This window comes from Felis catus, chromosome B1 (assembly GCF_018350175.1).
Source record: "Felis catus isolate Fca126 chromosome B1, F.catus_Fca126_mat1.0, whole genome shotgun sequence".
NCBI lineage: Eukaryota > Metazoa > Chordata > Mammalia > Carnivora > Felidae > Felis > Felis catus.
The window spans coordinates 124,714,604-124,733,982 of NC_058371.1; the positions used below are offsets into that span (position 1 = coordinate 124,714,604).

At 36.2% G+C, this 19,379-nt stretch overlaps 1 pseudogene; it reads right to left on the bottom strand.

Moving 5' to 3' along the window:
- Positions 1-18,010: 18,010 nt before the first annotated feature.
- LOC109499443 lies at positions 18,011-18,329 on the bottom strand (annotated as a pseudogene).
- Between the last annotated feature and the right edge of the window lie 1,050 nt (positions 18,330-19,379).

Genomic DNA, 19,379 nt, shown 5'->3' on the forward strand with positions numbered 1-19,379 from the left:
TATTTGCAAACTTGATATTAATTGAATCAGAAAAATAATGCTTATCAGTAGTATTCCATTTAATAGGCTATCTATCCCTGAACAATTCAGAATTATGTGCACATACAGGTAAACACAAGTCTAAATTATGTGTCCTTGCAGCAGGGACATTTTCCTGGGTTTAATGCCCCTTACGTAGTCCCTTCTCAAATACGTCAAATCTAATGCTGTTTGATATTCTCAACCATGATATACTAACCTTTATGGATTATATGAGTACTACTGTCTCTGACTTCTAAAAATTATATCTTTATTTGAGACCCGAATAAAGCAACATTCCACTGAAAAAGTTGGCACGTAAATATTCCCAGAAGGTTCTGATGTAACCTCCCATAATCAAACATAATTGTATTTCTTCAGCAAATTGTATGAATAGTTAGACTGTACAGGATTAATATAGGCTAAACATAACACCCCTTCCCATCAATTCAGTGCATGTTTTACCACTAATGTTTTTGGCCACAATCTTACCAAAGCACTTTGGATTTTTAGGAACTTTTGTATTCTAATTCTATGAATAATGGATCATGGTGGCATTCCAATCTTCTATAAATCTTGGTCATCCATGAATAATGAATTTGCCTCCAGGGAGGAACTTTGGCACTCAGGAGTCTTGATGCTTCTTAGAATACTATAAATAGTTGCAATGATTGGGCTGCACCTAAACACAAGGGAATTAATTCTCTTTATGCAACATCCTCTGTATAATTTTATAAGCAACATATCTTAGTCCTAGGATTTTGGTTCTTTTTGTCAAAGTGAAAGTTATTTTTAACATAAGAAACATTTGACTTGCCCTTGCATCTCTAGTGACTTTAGCACAGAGAAGCAAAGTTCATTATTACAGTACAGAGTGAAAAGAAGCCTAGAAAGTTCAAATAAGTTAGACATGTTTCTATTGATTACAACACTACTGAGAGTAGAAAGGGATAGATAAAAGCTAGAAAGTTGGAATTAGTTTGAAATTATCTCTCTAAGGACTGAGCCCTTTGGAGAAAAGCTGTTGGGTAAATTACAAGTCGTATTTTAATAGCCCTCTAAGTACAAAACTATGAATGTGCCATATATTTCTATGTGTCCTAAAAGAAAACAATTGTCGGGGCACCTGGGTGGCTCAGTCGGTTGGGCGTCCGACTTCGGCTCAGGTTATGATCTCATAGTCCGTGAGTTTGGCGCGTGTCGGGCTCTGTGCTGACAGCTCAGAGCCTGGAGCCTGCTTCCGATTCTGTGTCTCCCTCTCTCTCTGCCCCTCCCCCGTTCATGCTCTGCCTCTCTCTGTCTCAAAAATAAATAAACGTTAAGAAATTTTTTTAATAAAAAACACAATTGTAGTATTATTTATGTACTTCTAGTTGTCAGAATTATTTAGTAGATATTCTAAGGAAAATCCCAAGAAATGCCTCATGGTTGCCAAAATAGTACAGTCAATATGTTTTGAATGCAGTGAACTAAACCTTGTTTTTAAAAAGAAAGAAAATACGTAGCCTTGGTATGCCTATGAAATAGTACTGTCCAGTAGAACTTTCTGTGATGATGCAAATATGGTCACGACTCACCACACGTTGGTATCAAGGATTTAAAATGTGGCTCCTGTGTCTAAAACACTGAGTTTTTAATTTAATTTGATTTCAATTAATTTAAATTTAAATGTAAAGAGACATATGTAGTTAGTGACTGCCATATTTGATGGTGTAAATATAGAATTTAAAAAGCATTAAACGGGTATATGTATATATGTATATCACTCCTTTTTAAAAAAATTGCTTATTTATATATTTTGAGAGGGACAGAGAGAACATGAGGAGGAGAGGGTCAGGGACAGAGGGAGAGAGAGAATCCTAAGCAGGCTTCATGCTGTCAGCATAGAGCCTGATGTAAGGCTCAGTTGCACAAACCGTGAGATCATGACCTGAACCTAAACCAAGAGTTGGCTGCTCAACTGACTGAGCTACCCAGGCACTACTATACCAACTCTTCCTTGTCCATTCATCAATAGATGAACATCTGGGCTCTTTCCACAGTTTGGCTATTATTGATAATGCTCCTACAAACATCGGGATGCATGTACTCCTTTGAATCTGTATTTTTGCATCCTTTGTGTAAATACCTACAAGTGGAATTGCTGGATTGTAGGGTAGTTCTATTTTTAACTTCTTGAGGAACCTCCATACTGTTTTCCAGAGGGGCTGCACCAGTTTGCATTCCCATCAACAGTGCAAGAGGGGTCCCCTTTCTCCGCATCCTCACCAACACCTGTTGTTTCTTGTGTTGTTAATTTTGATCATTCTGACAGGTGTGAGGTGGTAATGCATTGTGGTTTTGATTTATGTTTCTTTGATTGATGAGCGATATTGAACATCTTTGCGTGTGTCTGTTAGCCATCTACCTGTCTTCTTGGAAAAGTATCTATTCATGTCTTCTGCCCATTTCTTAACAGGATTATTTGTTTTTTGGGTGTTGAGTTTGATAAGTTCTTATTTTGTTTTGTTTTACTTTTTTTAATAGTTATTTTATTTTTGAGAGAAAGAGAGAGATGGCATGAGTGGGGGAGGGACAGAGAAAGAGAGAGATACAGGATCTGAAGCAGGCTCTGGGCTCCGAACTATCAACACAGAGCCTGTCAGGGGCTTGGACTTACAGACTGCGAGATCATGACTTGAGCTGAAGTCAGCACTCAACAGACAGCCACCCAGGCTCCTTGATAACTTCTTTATAGATTTTGAATACTAACCCTTTATTACATATGTCATTTGCAGAGTATCTTTTCCCTTTCTGTAGGCTGCCTTTTAGGTTTGTTGTTTCCTTTGCTATGCAGAAGCTTTTTAACTTGAGGAAGTCCCATTAGTTTATTAACATTTGCATTTCTTTTTTTTATTGTTTTTTAATGTTTATTTTATTTATTTTTTTTTTAAATTTTTTTTTCAACGTTTATTTATTTTTGGGACAGAGAGAGACAGAGCATGAACGGGGGAGGGGCAGAGAGAGAGGGAGACACAGAATCGGAAACAGGCTCCAGGCTCTGAGCCATCAGCCCAGAGCCCGATGCGGGGCTCGAACTCACGGACCGCGAGATCGTGACCTGGCTGAAGTCAGATGCTTAACCGACTGTGCCACCCAGGCGCCCCATTGTTTATTTATTTTTGAGACAGAGACAGACAGAGCATGAACGGGGGAGGGGCAGAGAGAGAGGGAGACACAGAATCCGAAGCAGGCTCCAGGTTCTGAGCTGTCAGCACAGAGCCTGATGCAGGGCTGGAACTCACAGAGCAAGAGATCATGACCTGAGCCGAAGTCGGAGGCTCAACCGACTGAGCCACCCAGGAGCCCCTAACATTTGCATTTCTAACAAGCTCCAAGTGATGCTGCTAGGAGCCATTCATGGACCATAATTTGATTAACATTTCATGGTTACTTAGTGCAGTGGTCCTCAAAGTACAGACTCTGAATCAACACCTTCACCATCAGAATTACTTGGGAAATTTTCAGAAATACAAATTCTCAGGATTTACCCTAGACTATTAAATCAGAAATTCTAGTGATGGGGGGGCACCTGGGTGGTTCGGTCTGTTAAGCTTCCCTCACGGTTCATGGGTTTGAACTCCGTGTCAGGCTCTGTGCTGACAGCTCAGAGCCTGGAGCCTACTTCAGATTGTGTGTCTTCCTCTACCTCTGTCCCTGCCCTGTTTGCACTGTCTGTCTGTCTCTCTCTTTCTCTCAAAAATAAACATTAATTTTTTTTTAAATTAGAAATTCTAGGGATGGGCCTAAGAAGCTGGAAATCATGTGACTGGTTATATATTAATATAGTCAGGGCAGATGAAGTTAAATTTCTTACCTTGATTCCACGAAAAATAAATCCATTGCCTTACATATGTTTAATAAACTATAATTGGCCAAATACGGACATAATTAATATTTACAGAAAGAATACATTATCATGATACAATTTTGAGGTTTTTTAAATGTTTATTCATTTTTGAGAGGGGGAGGGGGGGGAACAGGGAGGGGCAAAGAGAGGGAGACACAGAATCTAAGCAGGCTCCAGGCTCTAAGGTGTTAGCACAGAGCCAGACACTGGGCTCGAATTCACAAACCATGAGGTCATGACCTGAGCCAAAGTCGGATGCTTAACCAACTGATCACCCAGGTACCCCAATATTTTGAGTTTTTTGTCTCATTTTTTTTCAGTTTCATAAAAGACTTTAACTGTAAAATATGTATTATAAACTATGAACTAATGAATTTTAATATACACTGCTTTATGATGTGTTTATGGAAAGATGGTAGTATTCCAGGTGTTTTCCAGAAGACTTTAAAAGGGCCTACTTAATTCCCTTTCTTTTACATTGTAAAAATTAAAACCCTTGCATCTGGAGAATGTGTAAATCTCAGAAAGATTACTTAAGAGTGGTGACAGGTAATTCCACCCAATATCCTGCTTTGTCAAAATCTAGGGAATCATGTACTCTCAGACAAAGCTAATGAATATAAGTCAATACAAACACTTCCAAGGGCAATTTGGCAGAATCTATTAAGCTGAAAGTGTTCTAGAAAATCACCTTTAAATATGCATGAGAAAGAATATATTGTATGTAATTGCAAAAAATGCAAATCACCAAATTTTTATCTTGAATAAAACCAATTAAATACAATATGGCTAAGTCTACTTATGGAATATTATGCACTGGTTAACAAAAATAATGAGATATATATCAACTGTCAAGGAAAAATATTTAAGACATACAATGTATTCGTGGGAATTTCAGAAGTAGATAGTACATCATAATTTGTGTAAAAATGATTACAAAAGTAATGGATTGGTCTTTATGTGTCCATTTGTTAGACTACTTTCTGAAATCAAATTGATAAGTATTTTTTTGAATTTTAATATGTAAATAATATTTATATGAACAAAATTTAAACCTAGTCATTATAAAGTCATTATAAAATTTGTTTCTTGCTCATCTCTAATATGAGCAAAGCCCTGGTAAATATAATAACTTTAATAACCTTTAAAATACTAGCAACATGAGGCATACAGAATTGTAATAATCTCAGAAGCATTTACATATCTGCAGCCTATAGACCATTTTTTTTTGAAAAGTCAGACCACAGCACCAGATCATGGGCAAGATCTAGATAAATACTTTCATATAAAAAATTTCATTTTATACCTTTACTGCGTTCCATAGAATTATTATTTTATACTTTTTGGTCATTTTGTTCTACTTTCTCTTATACGATAAACGTTCTCTGAATTCCCTTTCCAGTATTAGGTTGTTTTGTTTTTTTTTAATCTTTGTGTAATTTCAGAAAATTCCTTTGCAAGATTTTTCACATTTTAAGGCAAATGTAATTAAGTTCTCTATTTAAAAATATATTAATTGCAAGAAAAGCTATCTGAGTAAGACAAGGGTATTCCTCACACATTTCATTTGGTATATTATTGTTCACTTTACCTTTGTATCACACCTAGGCTGAATTATTCATTATTCTACCGGTTTATTGCTCAGGGTCAACAAGTGTATTTATCTTAGTGCAATATATACTGAACGTGCACATAGAGGTTGTGTATCATAGAAATAGGCAAATATATAAGATACTCTTGTTTTTTAAAACACTCTTCCTAAAATTTTAGACATAATTTTTAAAATGCTACATTTCACCTAGAATTAATAGTGCTATATTAATATTGAAATTAATTAAAATACTGCTTAAATTAAGTGTGATGATTGGCTTTATGTGTCACATTGGCTAGGCTATAGGACCCAGTTTTTCAAAGAAACACTAATCTGAATGTTGCTGTGAAGCTATTTTGTGACGTGTTTAACATCTATAATCAGTAAACTTTATGTAAAAGAGATTGTCCTTGATAATCTGCATGTGGCTGATCTAATTTGAAGAAGAGCCTTAAGAGCAGAACTGAAGCTTCCTTGGGGAGATGTTCCTTCTGTGGATCTCAGTATAAGCTCCTGCCTGAAAGTTTCCAGCCTGCTCTTCCTAAATATACGGAAGTGGCTTTGGAATTAAAGAAAGATAAGGAATGGAAGAGATTCAAAGCATATGATAGAAAAAGCGTAGATGTCCTTGAACAGAAGGTGAGCACTATGAACATTAAAAGTGTTTCTGGTAGGGTGCCTGGTGACTCAGTCAGTTAAGCATCCACTCTTGATTTTGGCCCAGGTCATGGTTTCGCCGTTCATGACATGGAACACCGTGTCGACCTCCATGCTGGCAGCGCAGAGCCTGCTTGGGATTCTCTCTCTTGTTCATTCTCTGCCCCTCTCCCATGCTCTCTTTCTCTCTTAAAATATATAAATAAGTATTTATTTTAAAGTGCTTTTGGTGACCTCTCAAAAGCGAGGAGTGTAGCAGAGAAAGTTTCTGTTGTTCTAGAGAATACTTGTGTTGTTATGAACAGAATATTGAGAGGAAAAAAGGATATAAAGGGCTCAGAGATTTATAAATAACATGTTATTGAAGCTAAAGGAAAGCTGATAATTATTACAAAGTGCCAGAAAACTTGTTCAAATATTGTCCTAGAATTGTATGGAAACAGGACTTGTCAGCAATAATTGGGATATTTAGATGAAGAAATTGCCAAGGGAAAGGTTTTATGTGTGATCTTGTTTCTTATTGTTGTTTACAGGAACATACAAGAGGTAAGGGATAAATTGAGGAAAGAATCCATAGTATAATAGGAAAGATATTTGGTTTTTATTCCCAGTTCCTGGCACAGAGCTTCAAAGGCCCTTGGAATTCCCTGCGTGATAAAGATTGTAGGAGTGTTTTTTGTACTAAGAAGGTGACTCTTGGCTGGCCCCTACATATCTTTAGGATGGGAGTTGTTTGCCAGAAGAACCAAGGCGTGATTAGAAGCTTGGAACTTTCAGCCTCATTCCCTAACATCCAGGGAAGGCATAGGATCTGGAGATTGACTGAATTAGCAATAGCACAGTCATGCATGTGGAATGAAATCTCAACAAAGCCTTTAACAATGGGATTCAAGAAACTTCCTGGTTGGCAACATCCATGTGCTGGCCAGGTGGTATACCTCTATTCCATCGGGATAGAGACCCATACACTTGGAACACTTCTAGGCCATGTCCTATGCATCTCTTCATCTGGCTGTTCATTTATATTCCTTATAATAACCTTTACTAGTAAGAATAGCATTTTCTTGAGTCCTAAAAGTCATTCTAGCACCATAGAATTTGCATTCTAGCAAATTATCAAACTTGAGTGGTAGATTGTAGAAAACTCCAAACTGGTGAAATTCGGTAGAAATATGGGTGACCTGGGGGACTGATAGTTGCCACTGATGTCTGAAGTGGGAACAGTCTTGTGGAACTGAGCCCTTAAATATTTGGTGTCTGACCCTAACTCCAGGTAGATAGTATCAGAATTTAATTGAATAGTAGGACACTTAGTTGATTGGGAGACTCAGCAAATTGGTTGACATGGGATGGGAGGAAGCAAAAATGAGGATAAAAATAAAATAAAAATAAGGGGCTGAGTATTTGGGGGAAGCTGGACCACAGTGAATATATTTGGGTGTCAGGGCAGATTGTAGTGAGTTAGATGGTGGCTCCACAAAAGATATGTTTGCATACTAATCTCTGAACCCTATGATCATTATCTTGTTTGGAAAAAGGTGTTTGTATATGTGTCATTAAGTTAAGGACCCTGAGAGCAAGATAATATCCTACCTTATACAATTGAGCCCTACATGCGATTGCACGTGTCCTTTTAACAGAGGGAAATTGGACTAAGAAACACAAGAGAAGACAGACACAGAGAAGAGGAAAACACAATATTATCATGGTTTCAGAGATTAGAGTGATGGGGCCACAAGCCATGGAAAACCTGGAGACACCAGAAGCTGGGAAAGGCAAGAAATGGATTCTTCCCCAGAGCATTTATGGGTGCACAGCCCTACCCACACTTTGATTTTAGACTCCTCACCTCCCAAAATGCAAAGGGATAAATTTCTGTTGCTCTAAACCACACAATTTGTGGTGATTTGTTATAGTGGTCATAGGAGACTAATACATTAACTAAATCTAATTTCATTTACAAAGCAAGTTGCCATTTGTTGGTGCAGAGAACTAAATGCAAAAGTCAAATAAATGACTTTTCCTGTTTTTATTAGTGCCGGACATACTCTATTTGCATCTTATCAAATGGTAATAGAGGGTAGAGAATGGGATGGAAGCGTACACCACCTATGGAAAAGTGTGGGGGGCCGGGCGCGGTGCCAGGCTGAGACCGGGTAGAGCAACGTTCCCTGTTGACTCAGCCAACCCGGTGGTTCCCCCTCCCATTCATGTGGGAGGCCGGGCCGGCACCAGGCTGAGACCGGGTTGAGCAATGTTCCCTGTTGACTCAAGCCAACCCGGTGGTTCCCCCTCCCATTCCCCCACTTTCAAGGGCATACGAAAACCTTGTCAAGGCTGAGAAAGTTAATTCCTGAAGCCTGTGGTCTGCGGGTGTTGGCAGTAATGCTACCTCCCTTTTTCTACCCCGAGTCAGATAGAAACAAACATGGGAATTGTGTTTTGCTAGCAATCTTATCAACAAGGTCTTGTTGTGACCCGTCTAGAAAATGCACAAGAAACACAGAACTAAATGTTTTGGTTGGCAGTGATTATGTGAAACCTGTTTATTCTTAGAATGGCCTGACCCATAAGAGTCTGGATATAAAAGATTGTGTACAGCAACAATAAAGCCATCACTTGGGCCATCAGTCCAGGGGACCCTCCTGTTCCCAAACTTTCTTCTCTCTTTTTTTTCTTGCATTCCCCTACCCTCAGGACACTGACCTTGGTGTTTGTCGCGCTAGTCACGACAGAAATGTATTTTCTCCTAAGTAGAGAACAAAACTAGAAATAGTGACAATATGATTGGGTTTGACTAATAGAGTCATGATTCTTTGAAAATTAAAACCTCTCCTAGTAGTAGCAAAAATAATGGCTGTGATCTTTAAAAGACTAAAACTGTAGTTCTTTCTATTTGGCCCACAATTTTGCAAGTTATATTTTTTCGCCACTTTTGGAAAGCCCATTTTAATATTAGAAGTGTGATCACCTACCAGGAGGCCCTAAAGTTAAGTCTGTTGGCTAACACTGAGAAAATATAGCACACACAACAGTGTATATTTTCTAAGTAGAACATATAAAAAAGATGAAATCTGGAGGGTCAAGACTGATTCTCAACTTGATATAAAGTAATGGAATTAGAGGGAATGACAGATTTACTTGTTTTCTTTTTCAAATTTCTCATGAACTTTGGGGATCTTATAGATCCCCTTTAGGGGAACATCCTTCACTGTATCCAAGAAAATTACTTCCACTGTGAGCTTTTTATTGAACAGATGATATATTCTTCTTCAGGTATGTTGCAATAAAAAAACAAGTATTAGCTATGGGTTAGTATTCTCTTTGCGAGTCATCATTGTGTATGTGAAAATATACTATTAAAATTATTTATCTTTACCCCTAATATATTTACTATTTACATATATACATACAAGTTTTGTATAATATTTGCCACTCCTAGATTTTGCACTGAAAAGAATGATTATTTCTTCCTGGGCCATTTGTTTGCATTTAATTTTTTTTAACATTTATTCATTTTTTGAGAGACACAGAGACAGAACACAAGCGGGGGAGGGGCAGAGAGAGGGAGACACAGAATCTGAAGCAGGCTCCAGGCTCTGAACTGTCAGCACAGAGACCCATGTGGGGCTCGAACTCCTAGACTGAGAGATCATGACCTGAGTGGAGTTGGACGTTCAACTGACTGAGCCACCCAGGTACCCCAGTGCATTTTAGAAGACAATTACATGAGTGATGTGGGGCTATGGCTTCATAGTTTTAACAGTTAAGGTTGCTGTGGTTAAAATACAGAATTCAGAGTTTTCAAACAATACCTTGCAGAATCCTAGGATTTCTCTCTTTCTTTCATGGATAAAAATAACTGACTCTGAACTTTGTGGGATATACAATGATAAAGTTCAGAGTGGTCAATAGCACCTTTAGCAATTCCATTAGCAGTTTTTTAAGCCCCATATGCATGCACAGTAGGACACCATATTCATTTGGTTGAATGTATTGAGTATTTACTCATATTTTGTCAGCAGATTGGGAGCAAAAGTGGGGTTTGGGGACCATTGAAAATTCGTGAGTGGTGGACTGAGAAAGAAGAGGTCAGTAAGCTGATGATGGCAGCTTCTCAGTACTGAATTACCTCCTTTCTAAACCATCTCTTAAGCACCACCCAGTAAATGACAGGAATAAACAAGTCCTGCTGGTATAATAGCAAATAAGATAAAATGTTTCATTCTAATGACAAAATTTTAGTCTAATGACTCCACATATCAGGAGTCCTGCCACTTGACTGTTACTGCAAATGTTGCAAAATGTGGATAGTGTAGGTTGAAAGTTATAAAATTTTAACTTTTTTGTGATTTTCTTTTTAAATTGTTTATCATCTTCTTAAAATATTTTATTAATGTTTCTGATGACAAACATGCTTCAATATCAAATATGGTATTTTTTGAACATGAAGTGTAGGATGGAAAAGAATGATTCTGGCCTTGGGTCTATGATTCCTTCTAATATGTTTGGTAATAATCACAATCTTCAAAGTCATTTCAAAGTAATTGAACCCAAGCAACAAAGGAAAGACAAAAAACAACAGCAACAATAATAATAGCAATCAACCTGATCTTTACTATGAAAGTTAATATCACTTCTGTTTACATAAGATGACAATGCAGGGTACCCAGTTCTATTGTACATAGTGGGTTGCAAACAATCTCTAAGTGAAGCAAGCGGAGCAAAACGGCACAAATACAAACCAGACACTTGACAAGGCAAGGTGCCGAATGGTTCTTGGAAACTTAAACTCAGTGCATGTTTGTTAAAAACAGTACTTGTATCCAATGAAACATTTCAAGGATCAAATTATTTAGTGGTGGAAATTATTACCCCATAAAGGAAAAATCACATGGTTGAAACATAACAATGAAAACATGTAAAACTATAGCAATAAAATACTAGGTTAAGATGAAGTTAGAAGAATTGAAGACTCCATTGTCTCTTTGTATAGTAAGTTGAAATATTGAAGACCTATCATCTGAAACTAAAGAGATTTGAGAGAAAATAAATAGAAAAACAACTTCTTTCAGGTTGATAAGTAAACAGATTTCATCATTAAAGATCAAGCCTTAGTATTTGTAAAAATTGTAAATGTTGGTGAAATTCATAAACAATGTTTTCTTGCTGCAAGTTTCTGTCTGAAACAAAAAGAGGACAAGATCTATTTCATGTTTTATCTTCAAATCTAAAAAGTTTTTTTTTAATTTTTTAAATGTTTATTTATTTTGAGAGAGAGATGGAGAGACAGAACATGAGCGAGGGAGGGGCAGAGTGAGAGTGAGACAGAATCTGAAGCAGGCTCCAGGCTCTGAGCTGTCAGCACAGAGCCTGACACAGGGCTGAAACTCACGAACTGTGAGATCATGACCTGAGCCAAAGTCGGATGCTTAACCCACTGAGCCACCCAGGTGCCCCCAAATCTAGAAAGTTCTATCCAGGAGGAACTGTGTTGGCTTCTTTACTAATGTTATTCTGTCAGTGCTTGGCCCATGAGAGGTTTTGTCTCTTGTTATAAAATAAATTGTAACATTGTTATAATACACTGCTTTGTTCCCAGATAAATGCTGGCGTCAAAAATATTTGGAGAGGAAAAGAAAACCAATGTGTCTGGATGATGCTACAAAATGATGGAGCTTATTAAAAGATTATCAGTTCCCTTGAGAATGTTTAAAAAATATGAAAAACTGGGGGGTGCCTGGTTGGCTCAGTCGGTTGTGCATCCAACTTTGGCTCAGGTCATGGTCTTGTGGTTTGTGAGTTCGAGCCCCGCGTTGGGCTCTGTGCTGACAGCTCGGAGCCTGGAGCCTGCTTCAGATTCTGTCTCCCTCTCTCTCTGCCCCTCCCCTGCTTGTGCTCTGTCTTCTCTTCTCTCAAAAATGAATAAATGAAAAAAAAAAGTTTAAACATGAAAAACTGGTACAAAAAGCATGTAAATCTTTTATCACATACAGAAATCTGGATTCATTGTGGATAGGGTTCTCAGCAAAATGTTTAAGCTACAAGGTTAATTTCAGTAGCACAATTAAGGAAATATTAATCCAAATTTTGTTAGGTGCTTTGAAAGAAATAAATGGCTGCCCAAAATAACCTAATTAGCAGACAGTGTTTTTTCACTTGAACAAGTCTCTGTCAGGCTCTGGAGTGACAAGATTCTTACGCTTTAAAAGGAAACTGAATTTTTGATAAACAATGCTGGAAATAGAAATCTTTAAATATTTCTACTTTTGCTTGAGTTTGACAGTTAAGAAGAATATCAGCAAATATCATCTCAATCTCACATGAATTAAAGGTGGTATTAATCACCTGTTTGTAGAAAATCTCTTCAGGAAAAACTTAATATCAAGGGCCTTTCCTAATGGTAAAATCCTGTTAATACTATTGAGTCAGTTATATCAAGGAACAGAATAAAATAACTGGCAACCTAGAGAAAAAAAACAGAAAATTAAGCCAGAATATTGGGATAACAGTGCTTTTAAAATAATGTTAATATATACGGTCAAAAATATAGAAAAGATGGAGAATTTTAGCAGACCTGAAATTTACCCCCCCGAAAATCAAATGGACACTCTGAAATTGAAAAATAAAATAAATGAAATTATAGTTCAATAGTCTTTAATAACACACTAGACAGAGCAGAAAAGAAAAGTAGTGAAGTAAAATGTAGTTCAGCAGCAAATATCATATTGAAGTCTGGAAAGAAAAAAATAATAAAAAATGCAGAAAAGCTATAAGAGCTATAAAATGTATGGAAAAGGTATCTAATACTCAGATACTGGAGTCCCGTTTATGGAGAGAGATGGGACAATAATAAACACTTGGAAAAATCAGTAAAAATTAACAATTGAATTCAGGCTTATTAAAAAATGATAACAAAGTTGATTTATTCAACAAATTCAAGATAGGTTTAACATTAAAAGGCATCACTGTATGGGGAGGTGGGTGGCCCACTTGGTTAAGCTTTCGACTTAGGCTCAGGCCATGATCCCAGTGTTCAGGAGTTGGAGCCTCGTGAAGGGCTGCCTGCTGACAGCTGAGAGCCTGGATCCTGCTTCAGATTCTGTCTCCTTCTCTTTGTGCCCTTCCCTTGTTTGCAGTCTGTCTCTCTCACAAAAATAAATAAACATTTTAAAATGGTTTTAAAAATTTTTTAAATATATGGAAAAATATATGACCATAAGAATAGATGCCAAAAATATATTTAACAAATTCACCAACTATTTGTGAATTTTAAAAATAATTAGCAGACCAGAAATAGAATGGAACTTACTTAATACAATAGAGTATCTACCAAAATTTCTACAGTAAAAGGTCTATTTAATGGTGATACATTTTAAATGTTTCACTATGAAACTAGGAATAATAGAGGTTTCTTATTTTTATTATTATTATTTTTTAAAGACAATATATATTTTTTTAACATTTATTTATTCTCCAGACAGAGAGACAGAGCATGAACAGGGGAGGGGCAGAGAGAGAGGGAGACACAGAATCTAAAGCAGGCTCCAGGCTCTGAGCCATCAGCCCAGAGCCTGACGCAGGGCTCAAACTCACAGACCGCGAGATCGTGACCTGAGCCGAAGTCGGAAGCTCAACCGACTGAGCTACCCAGGCACCCCAATCTTATTTTTATTGTTAAAAAAGTTTAATTTATTTTGAGAGACAGAGAGATTGCAAGAGGGGGAGGGGCAGAGAAAGAGGGAGAGTCCCAAGCAGGATCTACGCTGTTAACACAGAGCCCGTTGTGGAAAATATAAATCTATCTACACCATACCATACAAAAAATCAATTCTAGACAGATTTAGACCTATTTTAATGATAGAGCAATATTCTATAATAAAAAATATGAAACATATATTTATGACTTTGGAGTAGGCAAAGAGTTTTTTTATGCTTATTTATTTATTAGAAAGAAATAGTGAATGGGAGTAGGGAATAAGAGGGAGGAGAGAGAGAATCCCAGGCAGGCTCTGGTCTGTCAACATGGAGCCCAATGTGGGGCTCAAACTCACGACCATGAGATCATAAGCTGTGTCAAAATCAAAAAAGGGACACTTAACCAACTGAGTCACCCAGGCACCCCTAGTCAAAGAATTTTTAAACTGGCTGCCAGAAGCACTAATTCTACAAAAATATTGATTAAGGATCTCCATTAAGCAGAATATTTTGCTCATCAAAAGATACCATCAGGAGGAAGAAACGACAGTCTGATATATTTATATCTGACAAAGATATAAACAAAGAATATCAGAATAAACAAAGAATTTCTAAGAATTCATTAAGAAAAAAAAGACAAGCAAATATTAGAAAATAAAATTTGAACTTACTCGTTACAAAACATGATACCCAAATGGCCAAATAGTCTGTGTAAGGATTTTAACATCAATTGTCATGAGGAAAATAAAGAATAAACATACAATTAAATGTCACCATACGCCTAACACAACAGAGGCAAAAATTAAAAACAGACAAAAAAAAAACAGTTAATTTTAATTTCAAGAGTTGGTGAGAAAATGGAGCAAATGAAAAGCTCGTTCACTTATGGTTGGAACGTAAATTGGCACACTGCTTTAGAAGAAACTTTCACAGTATTTGTTAAATCTGAGCTCTCTCCAGCCCAGACCTAGAATGTTCGTGTCAGTTTTTCAAAAAACTTGAAACAACTTAAGTGTATGCCAACAATAGAAAGTAAACTATAGCTATAAGCAATGTGGTAAATCCCACATACTTAATGATGGTGAAAGAAGCTAGACACAAAATAATATGTACTATTTGTTTTTTCATTTTTATAAAGCTCAACCATAAGCACACCCACGTAGTGAATTTTCTTAAGAGGTGCTAATAAGTGGGAGGGGATGAAATGGAGACTTCTGGGACAATGATAATAATTTTCTATATCTTCATCTGGATTATAGTTCTATGTTTACTTAGTAAAATATCATTGAATTGTGCAATTTATAGTCCATGGAATTCTCTGTGTGTGTGCTGTACTTCAGTGAGCATTTAAAAAATAAGAACAAATAAAAAAATTAAAGCAAGATTTAAATACATTGCAAAAGTATTTTGCCCACTAAATCATTTTTATCTGCCATGCCTATCTTTGGATTCTGTTTTCTGTTGGGATTGTGAAATTATGCATGTACAGATCAAAAATTATTTTATTCAGTTTATTTTTAGAATTTGGAATTAGCATAATTATTTCCTGTAAGGATAAAAATTTGGTATTTTATTGAGATTATATTTTTTAGTATAGACCTCATTGAATCAATGTTGAGTTTTCCTAACTAATGATAGGATATGTATTACCATTTGTTCATATTTTTTTGTTTTATATTCTTAAGTTTGTCTAAATTTTTTTTTCTGTTTTTATTGCCTCAGCATGTGGGTCTTTATTTTTTATTTATTAAATTTTTAATTTGGATGTAGCTGATATACAGTATTACATTAGTTTCAGGTGTACAACATGGTGATTCAACTTCTGTATATGGTATACTATGCTCACCACAGGCGTGGCTGCCATCTGCCATCATACAATGCTATTATGATATTATTGACTATATTCCCTAGGCTGTGCCTTTTATTCCCATAACTTATTAACTCCATAACTGGCAGCTTGTATCTCCCACTCCCCTTCACCCATCTTGCTCATCCCCTCACCCACCTCCCCTCTGGCAACCATCAGCTTGTGGCCTTTTACTTTAATTGATATTTTGTAATGTTTTTCTTCTTGAAATATGGGAAAGATAATTTTATGAAAAAATTAATCTTGTAAGTAGCTACCTAAGCACATTCTCTTATAAGATGAAATTGTTTTGTGTTTGTTTTCCTTGTGCATCTAAGTATACAATTTGATCATCTGGAAAATTGTCCCATTTTGTTTCTATATACCCAAGCTTTCTACTTCCAATTTCTTGATTCTTTTTTCTTACTGTGTCGTCCACTTTGCTCAGAAAAAAAAAACATATTTTTTAAGGCCCTTGATTAGGAATCCAACATGATTTATTCAGAATAAATCTGAAAACAAGAATAGGGACCAGGATGGCTGACTAAAAATAACTTAGATGTTCATCTTCCATGGTCTTCTGACAAAGCATTATATGGTGAAAAGAGGGCAGAGGAGGATTATAACCATTACAATAATTATAGCATTTCCCATAAAGAGTGAAATAGATTGTTCAAAAATTGGCTATTTTGTTTCCAGAAACACATATTAAAATTAGAGTAATCTATATCAAAATTTTGGAGTTAGAATGGCACTATTGGAGGAAACTGAGGCCTGAAAATAAAAGTTTGTTTCCCAAGATCTCATGATTGATCACTGTAAGTGTCAGATTTCCTATCTCCCAAACTAGTAACCAGGTAAAAGCATATTACAAAGTCATTTCATAATCTAATAGCAATTAATTTAGTATGAATTAGACACATACATTTTGATAAAACATAAGATTTAAAACCATGCTTTTCTTTTCAAATTATTTTAGCTGATTATTTTTTAATTCAAAATAAAGTGGGGTTTAGCATCCAATATGCACATAAAGCAATTAGTCCAAAGCAAATAGAATATTAAACATAGAAAACTACTCCACTTCCTGATCTTTGAGTGTCTACTGAAAATATATACAAATTTATGACTGCAAAAGTATGTTTTTCCTCTAAAAGTAGACATCTTTACAAAGGAAAAACTCTAAAAACGTAAGGAAATGGGTAAGCTGCTTTTGAGGATGCTGTATATTCAATTACAAATGCAAGTCATTTGATGATTGCATTTTTGTTTTTGGTTTTCTTTCATCTGTATCACATTTTGCAAAAGATGCATTAGACTTACTAAAACAATCAGTAGGTAATCAATAGTGATGATTAACATTTCTGAACTTGTTTTTCAAGAATAAGAGAGTTATAGGAGAAATAACATCAGGCTTTATTAATTAGCAAAAATATATTTGCATTTGGACCACAATTTCTGTGAAGCCAAGTAATATAAAACAGAATTCAGTAAAATTACCAAACTATGCATATTTGTCATTTTGAAAATGAATCGAGATTGTGGAGATTATGGGTAGTGATAATGGGTAAACTCACTTGTAGCTGGACATCTTATAAATTGAAAATTGAATCACTTGTGTCCATAAGGTAGTTAAATTGTTTACATTGGCTTTCCCCAACCAAAATGTTCTTATGCTTCTGTGCTTGGAAAAGGTAATCAATTTCAATTTATCTAAGCAATTACTCTCTTCCTTAATCCTTTAATTATTTGACCTGGAAATCTACCATTAATTAAAAATAATGTATATACACTGACATTTGGCAAGCAATAGATCAATGCTACTGTGAGATGCATGTATCATAGTTAGCCTGTTTCCATTCGTAAGTGGTTCAGTCATTTTGACTAAAAAGCTTTACTTAATGAATGACTTAGTAGTCAGAATGGTAAATTAGCATGTGCTTGTTTTAATTGTCTTGATAGTCAAAGGCTAGAGAGGTGAAGTACATGAAGGAAGGTGAAAAGCAATAAACAATAGGGAATGGTGGAGACTGTGGCCAACCAAAGAACAAATAACCTGCATGAAGTACCATTGACTGTTTGCGTATTGCGGATTGTCACTGTACAAGAATGTGGGCAAATTGTTGCCAGATTTTTCTGTTTTAAGAGAAGCTAATAATAAGGGAGTTTTCTCTAAATCTAAAATCTCTCCTTCTCTTTCTTCTTCTCCTTTTCCTTCTCCTTCTCCTTTTCTTCTCCTTCTTCCTCTTCCTCTTCTTTTGAATATAACCTCTAGGTTCTGTTGTCTTCATAATATAACAAAATATGAAGCTTAGAACTGAATTACTTGACCCTTGCCCTTCTGTCTCCTCCCAGTTCAGAATGTTTGCATCTCTTAACAGCTGGCGTTCTCTTAGATCTGCACTTGTGGCTCAATACATTCAAGCCTCAGCACAATCTTATCTTCGTTTTAGCCTGTTTCTGGAAAATTGGCTTAGTTTGCCCACTGTAGCCACTCTGTTTCCTGTCAAAATGCCTCTTTCCCTGGGCATAAAGAGAATCTTTGCCTTTTTGTACTCTGTCACTTTGTGGGGTTGGTGCTTGCCACACTTGTTGCAAAAAGTTTTGTGGGTTTTAGGAACATTCACCATGTTTGCAAGAACGCTATCATCATGGGTAAAAAAGATCTCTTTTTGCAAGAAAGGTGGTGGGCAAAAGAAAACACATCTGTAAACCATGTCCAAACCCTAGGGTTCTAACTGACCGTCTCTCTTTTTGATAAATGAGGGCAATATTCAAATATTTTCTTATTCAATTAGTGTATATTTATACTCTTAAAACACATAAGACGTCGTTGTGAGTACGTTGTGTGAGGTTACACTCTTGTCTGTGAGTGAGCAAGGGTTATTTGAAAAACCACCCTTGGCTGGAGACTAGTTTTGTCATAACCACATGAGAGCAGAGACTTCTATATAATCATGCAGTGCTTGTTTGCCAGAAGAGAAGATAAAGATTGTCATCCTAGTCACTATCAGTGGTAGAAAGACTTGACCCTACATATTTTTTAGCAAAGTATCTTCTGGGGTTTTCAAATACTCATTCTTAAGTGTACTCTAAATACAGTGTACCTATATTGGCAAAAGGGGTTCTCTGTATATGTAAATTTTAAATCTTTTAAGAGAATTTTGGGATTTTTCCCTCTTTTTCATGACATATATAGGTTTGCACATAAAATATTTTATTTTACTGTTTATTTATTTATACATATATATATATTATTTTAGGGAGAGAGAGTAGCAGAGAGAGAGAGAGAGAGAGAGAGAGAGAGAGAGAGAGAGAGAGAGAATCTTAAGCAGGATCTATGCTCAGCATGGAGCCTGACACAGGGCTCAATCCCACTTGAGCCAAAGTCAACAATCGAAGACTCAACACACTGAGTCACCCAAACACCCAGCAAATAAAAACATTTTAGAGAATATTAAAATTGTGGCCCCCAAGAAGATTTGCCAGTTTATTTTGTGGCTTCCAAGGGGAGAAGACTTGCAATAGAAGAATTAATTAGCTCGTATGGTGGACTGAATAGTCCGTAATGTGGCTTCTAAGCCCTGATCCAATAGAGTGGCTAAGACCAGTATAAACCATACAATATCATCAGTATTTTGTCATTCACTTCTACATTTCCATTTTTTTCCCCAAGCTCG